The 21,531-nt window shown below is 44.3% G+C and overlaps 1 pseudogene; it reads right to left on the bottom strand.

Moving 5' to 3' along the window:
* Positions 1-1,173: 1,173 nt before the first annotated feature.
* On the bottom strand, positions 1,174-18,592 carry LOC123442192 (annotated as a pseudogene).
* Between the last annotated feature and the right edge of the window lie 2,939 nt (positions 18,593-21,531).

The raw sequence follows: 21,531 nt of genomic DNA, 5'->3' as shown, positions 1-21,531 counted from the left end.
CCGAATCATTGAGAATCCATAATTAGTGATTCCTCTTATCAGTCTACAATATATTAATCCAAAAGACAGAAACATTTCAAGGAAGGAAAAGGAAACATGAACACTTGGAGGTTTGTTACCTTTTGTTTTTTTCTTGCAAAACTTAATTGCGTCTCTTTCTTGAGTCAGACCATCCAGATGAGGTTGGATATATTCCCTTGCCGGAACATCATCATCTGCTAGTTGTAGAACTTTCAACATGATGTATTCGTATAGCCCAACGAACCTGCATATATATCATAAAGAACACCATTAGAGTAGCAGAGATGTCACCTTTAGAACAATCGGTATCTTGGATGTGATGCAAGAAGAAGCAGGAGGTCGACAATGCGTCCCTGCCGGTGCGTCCTTCGCCGCATCCCGTAGGGCTTCATCCAAGATCACCAAGTCACCGCGATGGGGCCACGGAGAGCAAGAGGAGCACGACGATGAAGAGGGGACAAACGACCTCACCGCCTCCATGATGCCGGTGAGTTCAGAGGCCAGGAGGCATATCGCTATGGCCAACGTTATCAAACCCCCGAACGCCGGCCTCATCCCCGTCCGTTTCGGCGCTAGCAACGTGCTCCTCATAGTCGAACCCATGTTGAACAATATGGATCGAAACTATTAACAAAATCCATAAGTGGATTTCATCTTTTATCTTCTCCTTTTAATTTCCTATGGCAGACAATTTGACATCATCAATCTAAACTATATACTACAAATAATTAAGTACCTCTATTTATTTTCATTTTGCAAAGGAGCATAAACATAATCCAATGGATAAAAAATTGACTATAGATGTGTGTTAAATAAATATAATCACCTTTCACTTTTTGCTCATAAGCAGGGCGATCACGCATCAAGAGTGCAGCAGCTTCTCCGTTCAACGGACCAGAAGGATTTGGATATAATAAAAGTTGCGGGAGGAATACTTCAAACACATTGACAAGATCTGTATAAACATATTATATAGTTGTAAGGTTAGAAGATTGTCATAACAACAACCATAGAGCTCTCTGTTCATAGAGAATGTAAGGAAGCTAATCAGCGCAGCCATCTAAAGAAACAATGAAATAGAGAGATTGTTGTTACCAAACATTGGGCTGGTCTCCGAGAGCATATCGGTCGGGTCTCCAGGTCAGAATGCCATCATTCCAAGAAGAGCACCAACTTTCCAATGATGGCATTCTGACCTGGAGACCCGACCGATATGCTCTCGGAGACCAGCACCTCTTCGTCCTCCTTCCCTTCCTGCTCCTCGTTACTCCTCCTTGTATAGGCCTTAATGTTCATAGCGCAAACAATGCAGACCCCCATAAGTATAAGCGCTGCAGCGACAATGACGATTATGATAGCGACAGACAATCGTCTTGCTCGTTGTCCACCGCACAGATTCAATGGCGATCCACATAGTAATGGGTTTCCCATGAAGGCTGTGCGGCCGAAATTCTGCAAGACCGGAGCAGAAGGTATTGTGTCGGAGAGACCGCTGAAGGACACATTGAAATGTGTCAGCTTAGAGAGGTTCCCAAGTTCTGAGGGGATTGGTCCAGTTAGTCCATTCTCCGAGAGGTCAAGCAGATCAAGGTTGGTGAGCTGAGCAAGCGACACCGGAATGCCCCCGCCAAGTTGGTTATTGTGAAGATCAAGCATCCTGAGGTAAGTCAGGTTCTTGAGCGTGTCTGGTATCACTCCTTGCAATTTGTTGCCAGACAAATTCCTGCAGTTTTTCAGTTCAATTAGCCATACATCAAAGCATTTGACGATTTGGATGAAATTGAGCACTGAACAAAATTGATTACTGAACGAACACTCACAGCTCAAGCAGGAACTGGATACCGGAATGTCTCCGGTGAGCATAAGGCCGTCAAGGTCGAGTGTGACGAGCATCTCAATTCCTCCAAGCTCGGCAGGAATTGAACCGGTCCTGAGCACGGAGAGCGACCGCAGTGTCCTAGTCACTGGCGGTATGTCTCCGGCAAGAGCATTGGCCCCCAAATCCAACACCCTCAGGTTGCGGCAATTCACCACGCTCTCCAGAACCGGGCCGTCGAGCCGGTTGCAGACGCGTCGAAGTACAAAAACTTGCTGCCGCAGTTTGCAATGTTGGGATTTCGCCGTCGAAGGCGTTGGAGGAGACGTTGAAGTAGGTGATGCTGGCGAGGTCCAGGAGTCCGAACGGTGCGGCACCGGAGAAGCGATTGCTCCCGACGTCGAACAGGTCGATGCTGCAGCAGGCATTGACCTTGCCGGCGATGCCGCCGGAGAGGTCGTTGCTCCGGACGGAGATGTAGTTCATCTCCGGCGGCGCGCAGAGGCTGTCTGGGAGCTCGCCAGAGAGGTGGTTGTAGGAGAGGTCGAAGCCGGCGAGGTGGGAGCAGTTGGCGATGTTGGGCGGGACGGCGCCCCAGAGCGCGTTGTGCGCGAGTGAGACGTAGCGGAGGCGGGGGCAGGGGTCGAAGAGCCCCGGCGGGATCTCGCCGTCGAAGGTGTTGTAGGAGAGGTTGAGCAGGCGGAGCCAGGGGAAGGCGCCGAGGAAGCCCGGGATCTCGCCCGACAGCGCGTTGCGGCTGAGGTTGAGCTTGCGCAGCGTGGGCGCCAGGGTCGCGTACCCCGCAGGGATCCCACCGGAGAGCGCGTTCCCGAAGAGCGAGACGGACTCGAGGGCCCGGAGCCGCGCCAGCGATAGGGCGAGGGTGCCCGCCAGGCCGGCGCCGTGGAGGCGCAGCCACTGCACGGCGCCCGTGGCCGGGTCGCAGGACACCCCCGCGTAGTCCGCGCACGGGTCGGCCGAGGGCGCCCAGGACGCGAGCGCGCCGTCCGGTCCGTGGTGATGGTAGACTTGAAGTCCAGCAGGATCCGCCGCTCCGCCGCCGTCGCCGCCTCCCCCAGCGCGGCCCAATGCAGCACCAGCAGCAGGACGACCAGCGGCGCTAGGGATCGGCCGGCGGGGGTCATGGCGAGAGCAGCCGCGGCGGCACGGCACGCATTACCTCCGTCTCCGTGCGAGGATCGGCTCCGGTGGGCAGTGGCAGTGATGAGCTCTAAGTTCTGGCCCTGGCGGCCACCTGCCCGCTGGCCGCCGCGTTCCCACGCTTCGTCGGTGTCAGCCTCGGCGGCGGGCACCTTGGGCGTGAACAGTTCATCCGCTTGTGGTGGCTGCGGCGGAGATCTTTCTCGCGAGATCGAGAGGGTGGACGGATCGGGGATTAGAGGTGGGGGAGTCTGGGAGAGGGACACGGGACGTGGGCCAGGAGTGGGTCATGTGTTTTCTTAATCGTGCGAGGGAAGGCTGCGCGGTGGAACTGCTAGTGAGGTCGAACCATCTTTTGTGGTTGAACCATCACGACGTTCGATTCTGCTTTAATAGTAGAGATCTATGACTGTGTTCTCTACCTTATGATTGTGTGTTTGTTACAGAAGCAACATGAAATGGTAAATCCAAGTATTTGTACTTCTCATTCTTCGGTTCCTAAGCAAAGATTTGACGCTCTCAATACATATAATACAAGACAGAACAAGGAAATGTGTGTATTCTTGATAACCTCATTCAATCTAAGAAGAGTGATTCCATCGTCAAAAAGAAGAATAATGATTTATTGCTTAAAATTATGGCAGATAAATATTATTACAAAGTCATAAAATATTAATACTTCTAGTGCTTGCTAAAAGATATACACATTTGAACAATTCCGCAACTACATCGTCCATTCTACTATGAGTATTTACTCGTGGTGGCAATATGCCACAATTTGTCAATATACAGTGTGAAGATTCAAACATTCGAGATCGCTTATCACATAAAACGATTCAAATTTGGGCGTGTCTAGTTCACAAGCAACATGCTTAGGGCAAAGATGCATGCGACCTTCAGGTCATAGGCGTGCCCGATCTTCTAGGTTGACAACAAAACAACGCCCAGGTATGGCTCAAGCGAGGTCATTGTGCTCGAGGACTACAACCAAACACATGTTTTAATTGATGGGCTATTAAAGCCTTATTAACAAACTTCTTTGAAAGATTAAGACCTAACCTTTTGTCTTTCTCCTTCCATCATTCTATAGGCCGAGATTTGCACACGTCATTATGAAGCATGCGACTTATTTTCGGCGACGGCAAGGAAATAGACGCCACGAATGACCCTCCAAAAAATGATGCCATAGATAATGATGCCCCGCAACACTATTGTCAGAACTCGACGAGTCTCTCACCTTCAAGGGTACAACCAGGCTCCGCATCACTTTTGCCCCGCCGCCGTTTCACACCTCTCCTCCGATCGCCGCACATATACTATCCGCTCCTACGATATTCACCATGCCCGACAATTGTTTGGTGAAATGCCCGTGATAAATTTTTTGATCCCTTCTTCTTTGAAGCAATGGATTCGAACTGTGTAAAACCGAGATATTATTGGTGTCCGCTCATGTTTGACGCTATCAAAAATCATGCATTCGATGGATGCCTGGGCATTGAGAAAGATGGACACTTTCAAAGGTGAAAGGCCATGGGGAGAGATTTTTTTTCTGTGATCCGTGGATCTCCGATCAGGAAACCCCTTATAAAATAGAGTGTTTCTTGAACAACCAGAAATGTTTCAAAAAAAAAACAGTAGACATACGATGTACAAAAAACTCACGTCCTTCTTTATCTTTAAAGACATCATGATGTCCTAACCATCCAATATCTATTCCATCCCCATTGTCAATTGAGCCCACTATGAGTAATCCTTATTTTGCTGGATTATTACCAATATAACCATAAAAGGCTATTTTTCAAGAATTTTATACAGATATGAGAATTCATACACCATAAAGTTCATAGAACGAAAATAAGTTTTTTGGAGACCCTTATCCTCATTACGCCTAGCATTTAGCACTATGTTGATTCGTCCGATTGGTCGCCCGATGAGGTGGACTACATGGACGAGACGATAATGATGTAGGCGGTCCTTGCAGACGATGGGCTCGAGGAGGAGTATGTTGTCAATTTCAAGGGATCAATCAAGGGTCATTGAATGCTCAACTGCAAGAGGGCGTGCGGCCAGTTGACCCTTATGAATGTCTACTTTGCCCCTGATGCCTCTTTGCTAAAAATATTCGTTGGGGCTTGCGGAGAAGCAAAAACGTCTTCGATCATCTCTACCATGGCATCTGGTGCTTTGGCGACTACTTCACCTTGTAGAAGGATGATATGGGAAGAAAGGGGTTGTCTTGTTACGAGAAGTGCACATCCGCACTATGGACGCTTGCATATGGCACGACCCTGATTCATGGGCCGAGTACCCTGCTGATATTTGGGAGCACATGTAGAGATGCTATGGTCGGATTTGCAACTCTCGTGGTCGAGGTGTTTGGACCTCTGAACCTGAGAGAAGCAACTATGGCAGACACTGACACTGAGAGGATCTTGGCAATCCCGAAAGTAAGAGGGTGGTCAGGTTTGCTCGATTTCTTGATTGCATGCATTGAAAATGAAACAACTGCTCAAAAGCTGTACAAGTGCTATATCAGGGCCATGTTAAGAATCTCACCATTATTGTTGAAGTAGTTTTACACATGATCTTTGAATTTGATACATTTCGTTGGCATGCCTGGGTCTCACAATGAGTTCAATGTATTGCAGTGATCGTCATTGTTTGCTAGGCTAACTAAAAGAAAAGCCCCTCGTTGACACTATACTGCCAATGGTCATGAGTACAACATGGGCTATTATCTGGTTGACAATATCTATCATATGTGGGCTACCTTTATCAACACTTATATTGTTGAGGAAGTATATCGTTCCGGTGCTATCAAGATCAACAACACGGAAGGTAATTGTCCGAGAGTGGTAAATGGGCAGAGAATCAAGCATTATATCTCAGGTACTCCCATAAATGTTGAAAGCAATATCATCAATACCATAACTCCGGAGGAATACCTAAGGGATATTTATCAGCCTGTTTCAGACTCCGAAAACGAAGAGGTGTGTGTTTCGGTAAGTAAACAGACTCCAAAACTTTTCCAGTAGGAATTTTTCTCCGTTTTGGAATATTTAGAAAAATAGAAAAAATTGAAGTTGTCCGGAAAGGGCACGAGGAGGCGACAAGCCTGCCAGGCGCGGGCCACCCCCTGGCCGCGCCTCGGGGGCTTGTGGCCACCTCGTGTTCCTCCCGGACTCCGTTTTCTTGCGGAGTACTCCTTCTGGTCTGAAAAAATCATTATATATTATCCCAAAAGGTCTGACCCTCGTATCACGCAAATTTCCTCTGTTTGTCGTTTCGAGCCTGTTTTCTGCCGCAGATTTAGAGCAAGGATGTCGTCTCAGGAATCTGTCGGGGAGAACAATTTCCCTCAAGTCTATGAAGAAGTAGATGCTGATCTGAAAAGAGTGGAAGTCATGAAAGCCAAGGGCAGAACTAAGGAGAAGAATCAGGTGTGGGACGAAGTACAATCTGTGTTCAACAAGGAAGAAGTTGAAGAAGTGGATTTCCTCCAACCCTACCTCCACCTACTGTCTCCCTTCTTGATTGAACTCTTGAGGTTTTGTGAAACAACTCGTGCTCGCAATACTTATCTCACTCGTGAAGTTTTTTTGCTGGAGAAACATATCACAGATCTCCAAGGTATAAATCAAAGATTGATGACCCTCTTGGAATCAAAGGTTGCAACACCTCCACCACCATCACCTCCAAAGGAAGACAACTAAGCATGGGTATGGGCAATCCCCTTGGCTTGTGCCAAGCTTGGGGGAGTTGCTCCGGTATCGTATCACCATCGCATCTTTTGCCTTTACCTTTGTTTTAGTTTGTTCCTTTTCAGTTTTCTCTTTCTCTAGTAGATTAAAAGTCTTAGTGTTTTAGTCTTGAGTTTTGCTTTGTGTCACCCCCGATGTATTCGAGCTCGTGAGCCATATAATAAAGATTGTCTTACTTGAGGGCTTTGCCTCTTGCCATGATCAAAAGAGTGAGAAAAGAATAAAAGCATGAAAGATCATGTAATGATCTTATGGGAAGTAATGGCTTCACATATAAAAAGAATGATGATTGAAACTTGTTGAGGATAGACAAACGTAGACCTTGATCATTGTTGCAATTAATAGGAAGTGATAAATAAGGAGAGGTTCACATATAAATATATCATCTTTAACACCATCTATGCTTGTGAACACTCACTAAACTATTGCATTCCTAGAAGTAGATGTTGGACAAGGAAGACAACATAATGAATTGTGTTTGCTTGGTTCCGAACAATGTTATATGACTAGAGATCCCTTAGCATGTGACGATTGCTTCCACCTCATATTAGCCAAAACTCCCGCACCAAGTAGAGATACTACTTGTGCATCCACAAACCTTCAACCCAGTTTTGCCATGAGAGTCCACCATACCTACCTATGGATTGAATAAGATCCCTCAAGTAAGTTGTCATCGGTGCAAGCAATAAAAATTGCTCCCTAATATGTATGATCTATTAGTGTGTGGAAAAAAAGCTTTGTACGAACCTGTGATGAGGAAGACATAAAAGCGACAGACTGCATAATAAAGTTCTTTATCACAGGAGGCAATATAAAGTGATGTTCCTCCACACTAAGAGGACACGCATCCAAACCTCAAAAGCGCATGACAACCTCTGCTTCCCTCTACGAAGGGATTATCTTGTACCTTTAATTTTTGCCCTTGAAAGAGTCATGGTGATCTTCACCAATTCCTTATTTCGCCTTTATCTTGGCTAACGTCATATGCTAGGGAACGATCTATATTCATATGTCAACTTGGAAGTAAGTATTCATGAATTATTATTGTTGACATTACCCTTGAGGTAAGCAGTTGGGAGGCGAAACTATAAGCCCCTATCTTTCTCTGTGTCCAGCTGAAACTTTGATCTCATGAGTACCACGTGAGTTGTAGCAATTGTAAAGAACGAAAAGATGATTGGGTATTTGGATTTGCTTTACAAGCTCTTATTTGACTCTTTCCAATGTTGTGATAAATTGCAATTGCTTCAATGACTAAAGGCTATCGGTTGTTATTTCTCGGTAAGGTTCTTGATCCATGCTTTACTTTGTGAAGGAATTATCACTTTAGCATAAGAGATGATATGATGGTATTGCTGTTCTGGTCATGATCATGATGCCTGCATGTTCATATCTTCTTTTGTCGACACCTCTCTCTCTAAACATTGGGGCATGTTTATTGATCTAGGATTTCGCTTGAGGACAAGCGAGGTCTAAGCTTGGGGGAGTTGATACGTCCATTTTGCATCATGCTTTCATGTTGATATTTATCGCTTCTTGGGCTGTTATTTCACTTCACGGTACAATACTTATGCCTTTTCTCTCTTATTTTGCAAGGTTTACATGAAGAGGGAGAATGCCGACAGCTGGAATTCTGTCCTGAAAAAGGAGCAAGTTTGAGATGCTTATTCTGCGCAACTCCAAAAGCCGTGAAAATCAACGTGGATTTTTTTGGGATTTATAAAAAATACTGGGCCGAGGAAGTGCCAGAGGGGCGCCTGCAGGAGGCCACAAGCCTGCTAGGCGCGGCCTCTCCCCTGGCCGCGCCTAGGGGGCTTGTGAGCTCCCTGCTGGCCCACTGCCCCCTTCTTTTACTACAAGAATGGTTTTGGTCTGGAAAAAATCAGGAGGCGGCTTTTCGGAGGATTTGCCGCTGCCACGAGGCGGAACTTGAGCAGAACCAATCTAGAGCTCCGACAAGACGATCCTGCCGGGGAAACTTCCCTCCCGGAGGGGGAAATCATCGCCATCGTCATCACCAACACTCCTCTCATCAGAGGGGACTCGTCACCATCAACATCTTCATCAGCACCATCTCATCTCCAAACCCTAATTCATCTCTTGTAACCAATCTCCATCTCGTGACTCCGATTGGTACTTGTAAGGTTGCTAGTAGTGTTAATTACTCTTTGTAGTTGATGCTAGTTGGATTACTTAGTGGAAGAGTTTATGTTCAGATCTTTGATGCTACTCATTACCTCTCTGGTCATGAATATGATTATGCTTTGTGAGTAGTTACTTTTGTTCCTGAGGACATGGGATAAGTCATGCTATAAGTAGTCATGTGAATTTGGTATTCATTCGATATTTTGATGTGTTGTATGTTGTTTTTCCTCTAGTGGTGTTATGTGAACGTCGACTACATAACACTTCACCATTATTTGGGCCTAGAGGAAGGCATTGGGAAGTAGTAAGTAGATGATGGGTTGCTAGAGTGACAGAAGCTTAAACCCTAGTTTATGCATTGCTTCGTAAGGGGCTGATTTGGATCCACTAGTTTAATGCTATGGTTAGACTTTGTCTTAATTCTTCTTTCATAGTTGCGGATGCTTGCGAGAGTGGTTAATCATAAGCGGGATGTTTGTCCAAGTAAGGGCAGTACCCAAACGCCGGTCCACCCACTTATCAAACTATCAAAGTAACGAATGTGAATCATATGAACATGATGAAAACTAGCTTGACAGAAATTCCCATGTGTCCTCGGGAGCGATTTACCTCCTATAAGACTTTGTCCAGGCTTGTCTCTTGCTACAAAAGGGATTGGGCCACTTTGCTGCACCGTTGTTACTTTACACAACTACTTGTTACCGATAATTTCAGTGTTTGCAGATAATACCTTGCTGAAAACCACTTGTTAGATCCTTCTGCGCCTCGTTGGGTTCGACACTCTTACTTATCGAAAGGACTACGATAGATCCGCTATACTTGTGGGTCATCAGTATCAGAGCCTAACCCTCGCGGTTACATGGATGTTTGCGGACATGTGTGCGATCATGTTGTTCATGATGTTTGTGACCCGTCGTGGCACATGGCATGTCACATGTACTGGACTAGATGCATAGACGTTTGTGCCAAGAGGGAACGCCGACTAGTATTGATATGTGGGGCCAGTCTAGATCCCGTGATGAGTAACGACCGCCGGTGGGTGTGTCTGGGGCGTTACATTCACCCTGTAGAAGGGCGGCGTGGGAAGAAATGGGTTGTCTGGTTACGAGAAGGGCACGGACACACTACAAAAGATTGCATATGGCGTGTTCCTGATTTGTGGGCCGACTACCTATGGATATCTGGGAGCGCATGTGGAGATGTTATGGTCGGATTTGTAAATGTCGTGGACGAGGTGTTTGGACCTCTGAACCTGAGAGAAGCAATTGTGGCAGACATTGACACTGAGAGGATCTTGGCAATCTCGAAATTAAGAGGGTGGTCAGGTTTTCACGATTTCTTGACTGCATCCATTGAAAATTAAACAACTTCCCAAAAGCTTTACAAGTGCAATATCAGGGCCATGTTAAGAATCGCACCATTGTTGTTGAGGTAGTTGCATCATATTATCTTTGGATTTGATACACTTTCGTTCGCATGCCCGGCTATGACAATGACGTCAATGTGTTGTAGCGATCACCATTATTTGCTAGGCTAAGTAAAGGAAAAGCCCCTCGTTGACACTATACTGCCAATGGTCATGAGTACAACATGGGCTATTATCTGGTTGATTGTATCTATCCTCCGTGGGCTACCTTTATCAACATCATCTCAAATCCCAGAAAAAGCCTCACTTTGCCCAAAAATGAGAAGCAGCTAAAAAGGATGTTGAGATGGCATTTGAAGTTTGCAGACACGTTTTGCAGTTGTTCATGGACCTGCTAAACACTAACACATGTGGGAGGTGATGACCTGTTGGGTGATCTTGCACAACATAACCGTGAAGAATGAGGATGAGGACGATGTCACAGCTCTTGAATTTAAGAACATTAGTGATCCAATCGAACTTACAGACTAGAATCCAGCCACACTTGAAGAGTTTGTTCAAAAGGTTAATTGGATATATGCCACTCACTAGTGGAAAACGGGCCTTTGGCCTGGACCCTTTAGTCCCGGCCTCCATCTGGGGCCGGGACTAAAGGCCCGGCCACGGCGCCCCAAAATCGCAATGCCGCCCACGAGGCTTTGGTCCCGGCCCGTGAGGAGCCTTTAGTCCCGGTTTGGACACAAACCGGGACTAAAGGGCTACGCGGTGTGCAGCCCGCATGTGCGCCATCTTTAGTCCCGGTTTGTGTCTCAAACCGGGACTAAAGTCCTCTGCCTATATATATTGGCCACAGCCCCCCTCTCCCCTCTTCCTTGCATTTTTCTTGGATGGAAGAGTGTGGGTGTGTGCTAGCTCTCCATTTTTCTTGGATGCACAAGAAGTGTTTGTTGAAATGTGTGTTAGAGCGATGCCGCTTCAGTTCATCGAACACAACTACGATATGAGATGCCCGAGCCACGCTTAAACCTCTTCCTCTTTATTTCTACTTATTCTAAAAGGTTAGCAACTATATTTCCTCGCTTAGACCGTGCGGTACTAATTTTTAGGATCGTGATTGTATTTGATATACTGTCGTATAACGTAGATGAGCCATCCATGGATGTATGGTGATCGACGCACGGCCGCTTACAGAGAAGGCGTGCATTCTTTTCGAGATGCAGCCGATGCGAACAAGCATGGTGGTGGCTATATGTTTTGTCCATGTGTTGAATGTCGGAATGAGAAGGATTACACTTCCTCAAGAGTCATTCAGAGCCACCTACTTCGGTCCGGTTTTATGTCGGGCTATAATGTTTGGACCAATCATGGAGAAAGAGGGGTTATGATGGAAGACGACGATGAAGAAGAAGAGAACGATGATGACAACTACCGATCTATGTTCCCTGAGTATGCTGATACCGCAATGGAAGACAATGAAGAAGAAGATCAGGATGAAGAACGGGAACCAGATGAGCCCGCTGATGATCTTGGCCGGGTCATTTCCGATGCACGGCGAGGTTACGACACAGAAAAGGAGAGGTTGCAGTTCGAGCAGATGTTACAGGACCACAACAAATTGTTGTACCCAACTTGTGAAGATGGCCAGAAGAAGCTGGGTAGCACACTGGAATTGCTAAAGTGGAAGGCAAAGACCGGTGTGACTGACTCGTCATTCGAAAAGTTGCTGGTACTGATGAAGAAGATGCTTCCAAGAAAGAACGAATTGCCCGCCAACACGTACGAAGCAAAGAAGCTTGTCTGCCCTCTAGGATTAGACGTGCAGAAGATAGATGCATGCCCTAATGACTTTATCCTCTACCGCGGTGAGAAGTACGAGAATATGGATAAATGCCTGGTATCCACTGCATTGCGGTATAAGATCAGAAAAGATGACCCTGGTGATATTGAGGGCGAGCCACCCATGAAGAGGGTTCCTGCCAAGGTGATGTGGTATGCTCCTATAATACCACGGTTGAAACATCTGTTCAGAAATAAAGATCATGCGAAGTTGTTGCGATGGCACATGGAAGATCGTATGAAAGACGATAAGTTGAGGCACCCCGGTGATGGTCGGCAGTGGAGAAAAATCAAGAGAGAGTTTCCGAGATTTGCAGGTGACGCAAGGAACTTATGGTTTGGTCTGAGTACAGATCGCATGAATCCTTTTGGGGAGCAGAGTTGCAGTCACAGCACCTGGCCCGTTACTCTATGTATCTACAACCTTCCTCCTTGGTTGTGCATGAAGCGGAAGTTCATTATGATGCCAGTGCTTATCCAAGGTCCAAAGCAACCCGGCAACGATATTGATGTGTACCTAAGGCCATTAGTTGATGAACTTTTATAGCTGTGGGCCGAACCAGGTGTACGTGTGTGGGACGAGCACAAACAAGAGGAATTTGACCTTCGAGCGTTGCTTTTCGTAACCATCAATGATTGGCCTGCATTCCTCAATGCAATTTCTCAGAAGGTAATCGATCGAGAAAGTCTATCAGGGTTAGAGATTGATGTGGTCCAATGTCTGGTCAGCTTTGAGTTGTTGTTCCCGCCATCCTTCTTCAATATAATGACACACCTCCTAGTTCACCTAGTCGAAGAGATCAGAATTCTCGGTCCTGTGTTTCTACACAATATGTTCCCCTTCGAGAGATTCATGGGAGTCTTAAAAAATATGTTCGTAACCGTGCTAGGCCAGAAGGAAGCATCTCCAAGGGCTATGGAACAGAGGAGGTCATTGAGTTTTGTGTGGACTTTCTTCCCGACCTTAAGCCGATTGGTGTTCCTGAATCTCGGTATGAGGGTAGGCTGACAGGAAAATGCACACTAGGAAGGAAAGCAAAAGTATGTATGGACGGGCATTCTTTCTCTCAAGCACACTACACAGTTCTACACAATTCCACCGTGGTGGCTCCGTATATCGTGAGACACAAGAATATTCTACGCTCCGAAAACCCGGGGAAGGCTGACTCTTGGATTAAAGGGGAACACGAGAAGACTTTCGACAGTTGGTTGCAGACACATCTCATGAATGACGACACCGTTGGAGATCAGCTGTACTGTTTGGCCAGGCCACCATCTTCGACTATATGTACTTTTCAAGGGTATGAGATAAATGGGAATACATTTTACACGGTTGCCCAAGATAAAAAGAGCACCAACCAAAATAGTGGTGTCCGCTTTGATGCAACAGACGAGAATGGGCACTATTTGGAAACATATTACGGGTACATAGAGGAGATATGGGAACTTGACTATGGACCTACTTTTAAGATCCCTTTGTTTCGGTGCAAATGGGTGAAGCTGACAGGAGGCGGGGTAGTTGTAGACCAAAAGTACGGCATGACAACAGTGGATCTCAACAATCTTGCGTACATGGACGAACCATTTGTCCTAGCCAATGATGTCGCTCAGGTTTTCTATGTGAAGGACATGTCTACAAAAACGAGAAAAAGAAATCAACAAAAGAAGATATCCTCCGATGAGCCAAAACGCCACATAGTTCTTTCAGAGAAAAGAAACATCGTGGGACTAGATGACAAGACACACATGTTAGTAGATTATAATAAGTTTCACGAAATTCCGCCCTTCAAAGTGAAAAGTGACCCAAGCATCCTACTGAATGATGAAGATTCTCCATGGCTACGACCCAGAAGAAAACAAAAATAATAGATAGGAATATTGGTGCAATAATGTAATGATGTATTAAACCTTTTATGTAATGCATGTATGGAATGTACTAAACCTTTTAGTTTTGATTTATTTATTCAATTTCAAACACTTTTCATTATCATAGTTTTGTCAAATTCTCAAATATGCAAAAAGAATTTTAATAAACATAGTTTTTAATTGAAAATAACAAAATAGTTAATAGTTTGGATAGTCAAAATAATTAATTTTGAAAATAGAAAAGAGTTATGAATTACTTATTCAATTTCAAACACTTTTCATTTTCATAGTTTTGTCAAATTCTCAAATATGCAAAAAGAATTTTAGTAAACATAGTTTTTAATTGAAAATAACAAAATAGTTAATAGTTTGGATAGTAAAAATAATTAATTTTGAAAATAGAAAATAGTTTTGAATTATTTATTCAATTTCAAACACTTTTCATTTTCATAGTTTTGTCAAATTCTCAAATATGCCAAAAGAATTTTTGTAAACATAGTTTTTAATTGAAAATAACAAAATAGTTAATAGTTTGGATAGTCAAAATAATTAATTTTGAAAATAGAAAATAGTTTAGAATTATTTATTCAATTTCAAACACTTTTCATTTTCATAGTTTTGTCAAATTCTCAAATATGCAAAAAGAATTTTAATAAACATAGTTTTTAATTGAAAATAACAAAATAGTTAATAGTTTGGATAGTCAAAATAATTAATTTTGAAAATAGAAAATTGTTTTGAATTATTTATTCAATTTCAAACACTTTTCATTATCATAGTTTTGTCAAATTCTCAAATATGCAAAAAGAATTTTAATAAACATAGTTTTTAATTGAAAATAACAAAATAGTTAATAGTTTGGATAGTCAAAATAATTAATTTTGAAAATAGAAAATAGTTTTGAATTATTTATTCAATTTCAAACACTTTTCATTTTCATAGTTTTGTCAAATTCTCAAATATGCAAACACATAACTATTTATATTCTCAAATATGCAAAAACAAATAAAATAAGAAAACAGAAAATATGCCTTTAGTCCCGGCCCGTACCACAGACCGGGACTAAAGGACCGAAGCAACCCTGCGACGACATTGATGTGTACCTAAGGCCATTAGTTGATGAACTTTTGCAGTTGTGGGCCCACCAGGTGTACGTGTGTGGGATGAGCACAAAGAACAGGAATTTGACCTATGAGCATTGTTGTTCGTAACCATCAATGATTAGCCTGCTCTTAGTAACATTTTAGGACAATCAAACAAGGGATACAATGCATGCACACACTGTTTAGATAAGACTAAAGGTACATATTTGGGAAAATCTAAGAAGGTTATCTACCTGGTGTGTCGTCAATTTCTTCCGACCAATCATACCGTAAGAAAGAAACGCAAGCATTTCAACGATGAGGCAGATCACCGGAAGAAGCCTAACCTCCCTACTTGTGATGAGTTATTGTCTATGGTCAAGGATTTGGATCAAATAGTAATCTTTGGAAAGGGTCCTCGCGGTCAATCTGTTCCGAAAGACGATGTTACCGGACACGTGCCCATGTGGAAAAATAAATCTTTATTTTGGGAGCTACCCTATTGGAAACACCTAGAGGTCCGGTCTTCAATCGACGTGATGCACGTGACGAAGAATCTTTGCGTGAACCTGCTAGGCTTCCTGGGAGTGTATGGAAAGACAAAAGATACAATAGAAGCACGGGAGGAGCACCAACGTATGAAAGACCCATACGACAAGAAGACTGATAAAGTGCGTCAATACTTAAGCAGCTACGCTCTTACCAAAGCAGAAAAGGAAATCTTTTTTGAATGCCTGAGTAGTATGAAGGTCCCCGCTGGCTTCTCATCTAATGTAAAGGGAATAATAAATATGACAGAGAAAAAATTTAAGAACCTGAAGTCTCATGATTGCCACGTGATTATGACGCAGTTGCTTCTGGTTGCATTGAGCGGCTTCTATCGGAAAATGTTCGATTACCCATTGTGAAGGTATGTGCATTCGTCAATGCAATATCTCACAAGGTAATCGATCGAGAACTTTATGTGATGTGTACTAATGTATTAAACTTTATGTGATGTATTAAACTTTATGTGATGTGTACTACGAAGTGCATCCAGTTTTTGCCATAACCCTCTCAACTTTTTAGCACATGCTATGTGTGTAAAATGATGATTCCATGCGAGGTTTCAACATTTTCAGAGTTCATTCGTAGTGCTTTTCAATTTCAGGGTCAACTAGCTCAACAAAAATAAGTAAATGCACGAAAAATACCAAATGAAGTAAGAAATTATTGAAAATTTGTGATGTGCCTTTGAGTGGTGCATTTTGAACACACAAAAATTATGGAGTTTAAATAAGTTCAAAAAAATGAAATCCCTTTGTAAGAGATGAGTTCTCGTTCGAAACCCTGATACTTCGAGAGAGATTGTCCGTTTTGTACAAGAAGTGCATCCAGTTTTTGTCGTATCCCTCTCAACTTTTTAACACATGCTATGTGGGTGAAATGATGATAGCATGCCAATTTTTAACATTTTCAGAGTTCATTTGTAGTGCTTTTTCAATTTTAGGGTCAACTAGCCCCAAAAAAACAAAAGTAAATGCACGAAATATACCAAATTAAGTCAGAAATTGTTGAAAATTTGTGATGTGCCCTTGAATGGTGCATTTTAAACACACAAAAAGTATGGAGTTCAAATAAGTTCAAAAAATTAAATCCCTTTGTAATAGATGAGTTCTCGTTCGAAACCCTCATACTTCGATAGAGATTGTCTGTTTTGTACACGAAGTGCATCCAGTTTTTGTCGTAACCCTCTCCACTTTTTAGCACATGCTATTTGGGTGAAATGATGATACCATGCCAACTTTCAACATTTTCAGAGTTCATTTGTAGTGCTTTTCAATTTTAGGGTCAACTAGCTCAAAGAAAAAATAAGTAAATGCACGAAAAATATCAAATGAAGTCAGAAATTGTTGAAATTTTGTGATGTGCCTTTGAATGGTGCATTTTGAACACACAAAAAGTATGGAGTTCAAATAAGTTCAAAAAAATGAAATCCCTTTGTAACAGATGAGTTCTCGTTCGAAACGCTCATACATCAAGAGAGATTGTCCGTTTTGTACACGAAGTGTATCCAGTTTTTGCCGTAACCCTCTCAACTTCTTAGCACATGCTATGTGCGTGAAATGATGATATCATGCCAACTTTCAACACAGAGTTCATTTGTAGTGCTTTTCAATTTCAGGGTCAATTATCTCAAAAAAAGTAAATGCACGAAAAATACCAAATGAAGTCAGAAATTGTTGAAATTTTGTGATGTGCGTTTGAATGGTGCATTTTGAACACACAAAAAGTATGGAGTTCAAATAAGTTCAAAAAAATGAAATCCCTTTGTAACAGATGAGTTCTTGTTCGAAACCATGATAATTCGAGAGATATTGTCCGTTTTGTACACGAAATGTATCCAATTTTTGCCGTAACCCTCTCAACCTTTTAGCACATGCTATGTGGGTGAAATGATGATACCATGCCAACTTTCAACATTTTCAGAGTTCATTTGTAGTGTTTTTCCATTTCAGGGTCAACTAGCTCAAAAAATAAGTAAATGCACGAAAAATATCAAATGAAGTCAGAAATTTCATAAAGTTTTTTGTTAAAATATTTAATAGAAAACAAAAAAAGAGTCAACTAAAAAGAATCAACTAAAACATAAACTAAAATGAATGAATTAAGAATAATTTACTAAAATTTGCAAAGTGCTTATTTGTTAGAAAGAATCAAGTAAAACATTAACTAAAAAGAAACAAAAAAAGATCAACTCAATAGAAAACTAAAATAGAAGAGAAAAAAATATTGAATAGCAAAGAATTAATATATAAACTAGGACTAAAAATTATGAAGTAAAAAAAACAAATGCCGCCTATTGGGCCATCACGACCAGCATACGACTAGAAACCCTACCCGACAGGTGGGCCAGGATGAAGGCCCGCGGGCCCAACAGGCAGCGAGATGAGAGTTAGGCCCATAAGCCTTCAATAGAGAGAAGCTCAATTGAGCAAGGCGTGACATTGCTTATAAAGCACTGCCAGCGCCCCTTGCTAGGCGAGGTGGGACTAAAGGTTGTCCTGCGTCACCCCGGAGCCAGCCCAGGTCTTTAGTCCCGGTTCGGGGCTCGAACCAGGACTAAAGACCACCTTTAGTCCCGGGTGGAGCCACGACCCGGGACTAAAGCCCCTCGTTTCCCGCCTACTCGCCTGCCGAAAAGGGGTCTTTAGTCCCGGTTCAGGGCTCGAATCGGGACTAAAGACCACCTTTAGTCCCGGGTGGAGCCACGACCTGGGACTAAAGCCCCTCGTTTCCCGCCTCCTCGCCTGCTGAAAAGGGGTCTTTAGCCCCGGGTCGTGGCTAGACCCGGGACTAAAGGGTGTCTTTAGTCCCGATTCTAGCCAAGACCCGGGACTAAAGGTCCTCCTATATAAAACGACACTTTGAAGTTTCCAACCCCTCTCCTCTCGCTCTCGCCTACGCACCGGACGACGACGCGATCGACGCCACCAGGCTGCCGAACCTCCGCCTCGCTCTCGCCGTCGCCGACACCTGCCTTCCTCCTTGCCGACATCGGATCTACGCGCGGGCCCCTCTTCTCCCCCGAGGTGAGCCACTCTCTCCTCTCCCTCTCCTCCTCAAGCCCGGCCCCCGACCGCCGCCTTCGGCACGGCCATCCGGCATTCAGTTGCTGTTCTGGTTGACAAGCACGTGCACGGTGGCGGACACGTCCTTGTCGGTGGCGACGACGACCTGGTTGCCGGAGATATTCCTGAGCGTGTGCCCGGGGAACGCGTCGCCGGCGACGAGCGAGTACTGCACGTGCCCGATGCGGTCCGGGAACAGCAGCACCGGCGCGAAGTCCACCGTCCATGAGTTGCCGTTGCCGTCGGCGGAGCCGCGCGCCGTGGTGGCCTTGAGGTTCATCCCCAAGGCGGAGTTTGCTGCACGTAGACCTGCTCCACCGTCCCGAAGGCGCCGTCCAGCTGCACGGTGTCCACGCCCTTGCCGCGCCCGTTGAACAGGTTGCCGGTGATGTGCACGCCACGCGCCACGCCGCGCACCGCCTTGAGCACCACGTTGGCGTCGCCGAGGAAGAAGGAGCCCGACACGTGCCAGCAGCACGGGGTCCTCAGCCACGATGCTCGTGTAGTCCATGTAGCAGTTGGTGACCCACATACTGTTTCCATACAACTTCAAGTGAGGGTATTTACTCTGTTGTGTCCATTCACTTATAAGTGTAACTGATAAGTTACTGACACACACACACATATATATATATATATATATATATATATATATATATATATACATGTGCAGCTACAATTGGATTCTGTTGGACATTCAAATTGATAAGGGAAGAGTTCATGCCTTCGACCCATTATCGAGACCCTTGGAACAGTTCCAAAGCCTGCGGGACATGCTCCAAGGGTAATTTCAATCATTCTTGCGCTCTATCGGTCTCTTTCGATGATTTTTTGATATATCAATTAATGAAAAACTTAGCAAATCATTTTCCTTGTCGGGCAGGGTTTGGAAGCGGTTCAAGTGCGTGACTCCCGGTATCGAGCATGAGAAGCTGGCCTTTAGATCGGCTCAGGTAAGTAGTAGTATGATATACTTCTATTTTCAATATATTTATGATGCTAGATTATTATTTTGATTATATATATTCTATTCTCGTAAAGTGCGACCAGCAGCCACGGGGGACGCATCTATGCGGATACTATGTTTGCGAGACCATTCACACGTTTACCTCTGATCACAAGGATTACAGATACGACGTAAGCAATGAACATTCACACCTCTATTTTTACCCGTCATTCTTTGTTATCATGATTGATATTCATATTCATCTCCTCTTCTTATATAGTACACGGCCATGAGGAAGAAGTACCTACCAGAGCAACGCGCGATTGCTGTTGCAGAGGAGCTTGCGACCTTTCTGAGGACGGAAGCTATAGATGACAAAGGACGATTTAGTGTAGCTAGGGGCCATTACTGATGTTGGTCCATGTAATCAAATAGACGGGCTCTAGTCCCGATAATTCAGATCTCCATATAATTGTATATATATGCTCGCTTGTAAGATAAGTTAATCTTATATATATATGCATAAACATGTATATTTAGAATTATATGAAAACTAATTCCCGAACACCAAACGAGGCATCACGTTAATCTCCCGAACACCTAAACCCTAAAACCCTAAAACCCTAAAATAAACAAAATCTGCAGAAACTCTTTAGTCCCGGTCCGTGTTAAGACCCGTGACTAAAGGGTCTGCCCCTGAGGGCGCTCCGAGGCGCCCACGTGGAGCACCTTTGGTCCCGGCTTGGAACAGGGCCGGGACTAAAGGTTAGGCCTTTAGTCCCGCCTCTTTGGTCCCGGTTAGTGAACCGGGACTAAAGCCCTTTACGGGCCGGGACTATAGGCCCTGTCCCCACTAGTGACTACAACTTTTATGAGTAGGAAAATTGCCATTACAATTTTGCACATTGAATAAATGCCATTACAATTCTTCCATCCTCCTCTATATGACATTATGTTAAATTTGAGACACAAATACCCTTGTCTTCCTCTTTTCACCCTACCCCCATCTTCTTCTACCAAAATAACCTACCATTATTTCCGGCTAGCATGGTACCCTGCAAAAAATATCTTCCAACACAGACCATGCATATTGTATGGGGCCTCGTCACTTCACAGACGGCTCCGGATGAGTTGTGCAAACGCTGCAGCCGTCTCCCACAAGAATGCTTCCATGGTCATCATGTACACACAATTTTTTACAGCCGAGATACGGGGTCATGTCACACCGGCAAGACAACATATCTACGCCTTGTCGAACCACTCAATGATGCGGCTTCTATGGAATGCATGAAAGCAGCCTCGCAAGTTTATGGCGCCACCATTGTCTATCAGCCAGCTCCTCCATGTCGACACCAGGAGCACAGGTAGGTGCCATCACAGTTCCCTTGCTAGCGGCTCTTGTGTCTCGCATATCAAAGGGTTGAGTTTAGCCTTATGCAGGCATGTGCCAGCATCCAGATTGGTTCTAGCTTGATGGAGTCCGTGTGGAAGCTCATGTAGCAGGACGCACGCATGTGGAATCGGGACCTAAACCACTAAAAGAAAGCCAGGCACTCCCACAATCTCTGCTTGAGACCTCGTTCCTTCAAATGGGGATAAGAATGACGGGAGGCTTGCAACATCGAACATCCAATCGCGCAGAATATAGGATGTTAGACTTTTTAGAGAGCTTCCGAAGGTCAGCAAAGCAGAGGGTCCAGAACAAAAGATGCAAGCATATCTGAATATGTACAAAGAACCACTCTCGCCGCAAGTGATCGAGGCGTTGAGCTCTTTGGTGAGGATTGCAAGAAAGTCAAAGTTGGACCTCTCAAGATGCTTTCCACAAGATAATGTTAGCACATGATTCTTTATGCCGATACAGAAGAGCCATTCGATATGGATGGGTTCTCTTCGACGAGTGGCGGCCAATTGAGTTGC

The sequence above is a fragment of the Hordeum vulgare genome, chromosome 3H (genome assembly GCF_904849725.1).
Source record: "Hordeum vulgare subsp. vulgare chromosome 3H, MorexV3_pseudomolecules_assembly, whole genome shotgun sequence".
Taxonomy (NCBI): domain Eukaryota; kingdom Viridiplantae; phylum Streptophyta; class Magnoliopsida; order Poales; family Poaceae; genus Hordeum; species Hordeum vulgare.
The sequence above is the reverse complement of the archived record's forward strand: the minus strand, read 5'-3'. Positions and strand labels throughout refer to the sequence as shown.